The sequence below is a fragment of the Tursiops truncatus genome, chromosome 3, assembly GCF_011762595.2.
Source record: "Tursiops truncatus isolate mTurTru1 chromosome 3, mTurTru1.mat.Y, whole genome shotgun sequence".
Lineage (NCBI taxonomy): Eukaryota > Metazoa > Chordata > Mammalia > Artiodactyla > Delphinidae > Tursiops > Tursiops truncatus.
Window position 1 is genome coordinate 131,410,724 of NC_047036.1, and position 2,553 is coordinate 131,413,276.

The 2,553-nt window shown below is 39.3% G+C and overlaps 1 non-coding gene across 1 annotated transcript; it reads left to right on the plus strand.

The window, feature by feature from the left end:
- Nucleotides 1-1,993: 1,993 nt before the first annotated feature.
- On the plus strand, nt 1,994-2,100 carry LOC117312050 (U6 spliceosomal RNA). The gene has a single exon (XR_004526218.1). It is a non-coding gene; the product is annotated as a U6 spliceosomal RNA (small nuclear RNA).
- Nucleotides 2,101-2,553: the final 453 nt, after the last annotated feature.

Sequence of the window (2,553 nt, forward strand, 5' to 3'; positions counted from 1 at the left end):
TAAATAGTAGCTTAGCTTGCGCTGTGGTGGGAAGTACTGTGTTTGGGAAGGCTTAGGATCAGCAAACCTGTATTTCCCAGAACTTCATATTAGATTTAAGGACTTGTTACTATGATTTTTTTGTGAGTTTGTTTTGAAAATTGAAAACCAGTGTGCTAGACCTGTCACGTATAGTTTTTCTCCTTTCAGTACCCATAGGTATTATTGTACCTCTTTTATGTCATGGGAAACTGAGGCCAGATGAGTAGGTGAATTGCTTAAATTTGAAGAGCAGGGGTTTCCTTCAAAGGTTTGATTGACTCCCTAGTCATTGTTTTGAAGTTAGATCACATCTTTCCTTTCCTGGTTTAGGTAACGAGGCTGTTTCCTTTCCTAGCCAGGTACTTTACTGGCCTGTGATGTGTATCTGTATTGTTTTATAAACTTTCTGTAATCTATTTCTTTTTTCTTTTCTTTTTTAAATTTATTTATTTTATTTTTGGCTCAGTTGGGTCTTCATTGCAGTGCTTCTCATTGCGGTGGCTTCCCTTGTTGCAGAGCACGGGCTCTAGGTGCATGGGCTCCAGTAGTGGCGCGTGGGCTCAGTAGTTGTGGCTCGCGCGCTCTAGAGCGCAGGCTCAGTAGTTGTGGCGCACAGGCTTAGTTGCTCTGCGACACGTGGGATCTTCCTGGACCAGGGCTTGAACCCGTGTCCCCTGCATTGGCAGGCGATTCTTAACCGTTGCACCACCAGGGAAGTCCCCGTAATCTATTTCTTGATGGGGCCAAATATGTTTCTAAATCTAATTTAATCTTTCTGGTTTCTAATGTGATTTCAATGAAAGCTTATTTCCAATGCAATGGTTTTGCAATTATAGTGGAGCCTCAGCTTATGTGCATTTAATTTACGTAAATTCAACTGTACATGCATGTCAAGTGAAGAGAGAACTATTTAAATAATGCAGAAGATTCTGTCCCCCATTTCATGCAACGAGCACATGCCCCAGAGTAAGAGGCAAGGCTTCATTCTGCTTTTTTCTCTGTCTGTTCCAGACTTTCACATCTCTTATAGGGTGAAGACTTGATCTGAGTGATAATCCATTGTTTAAAAATACTTATTTTTCACACTACCAGGCCCCTAAGATGAGTCTTCACTACACTTGTTTAACAAACAAACAACTGTCTGCTGTAAAACTGAAAGAAATATCTTTTTCCTTTGGATTCATCTATTCATTTAACAAACATTTTATGAGAACTTATTATGTACCATCACTCTTCTAGGTACTAGGAATACTATTGGGAATACAGTGACCTACTAAAAAATTCCCTTCCCTCACAGAACTTACAGCTTAGAGGCTTTTGAAATCTGTAATTTCAGCCTCAACATGCTGCCTTTCTAAGATATTTTTAGAATAACATTGGATATGCATGATTTTCACTTGAGGAGCTGATTTGTTAAACCCATTTGAAGACAGTCTGGCAGTTTCTTACTAAATGCACTCTTGCCTTACGATCCTGCCATCCATCATGCCCCTCCTTGGTATTTGCCCAAAGGAGTTGAAAGCTTAAGTTAGCATGAAAACCTGCACGCAGATGTTTACAGCAGGTTTATTCATAACTGCCCAAACTTGGAAGCAACCAAGATGCCCTTTAGTAGGTGACTGGATCAATAAAGTATGGTACATCCAGACAATGTAATATTACTTAGTGCTGAAAAGAAACGAGCTATCAAGCCATAAGAAGACATGGAAAAAACTTAAATGCACATTTCTAAGTGACAGAAGCCAATCTGAAAAGGCTACATACTGTATGACTCCAACTATATGACATTCTGGAAAAGGAAAACTTATGGAAAAAGTAAAAAGATCAGTGGTTGCCAGGGGGTGGTGCGAGGGAGGGATGGATAGATAGAGAACAGAGGATTTCTAGGGCAGGAAACCATTCTGTATGATACCATTATAGTGGATACATTTGTCAAAGTCCATAAAATGTACAACTTCAAGAGTGAACCCTAGTGCTCGCTTCGGCAGCACATATACTAAAATTGGAACGATACAGAGAAGATTAGCATGGCCCCTGCGCAAGGATGACACGCAAATTCGTGAAGCGTTCCATATTTTTTGGGAACATATGTATATGTATAACTGATTCACTTTGTTATAAAGCAGAAACTAACACACCATTGTAAAGTAATTATACCCCAATAAAGATGTTAAAAAAAAATAAAAATAAATAAATAAATAAATAAATAAAAAAAAAAAAAAAAAAAAAAGAGTGAACCCTAAGGTACACTCTGGACTTCGGGTGATTTTGATGTGTCAGTGTAGGTTCGTCAGTTGTAACCATTATACCAGTGTGGTGCAGGATGTTGATGGTGGAGGTGGCTGCGCATGTGTGGGGCAGGGCATGTATGGGAACTCTCTATACCTTCTCTTCAATTTTGCTGTCAACCTAAAACTGCTATAGTAAAGTCTATATAAAAATAAACTCCTCCTACCCATCTCAAGCTCCCTCACACGAGGCACAACTCCTCCTGTGTCCTATATATTCTTACCAGTTTTCTGATACTAGATA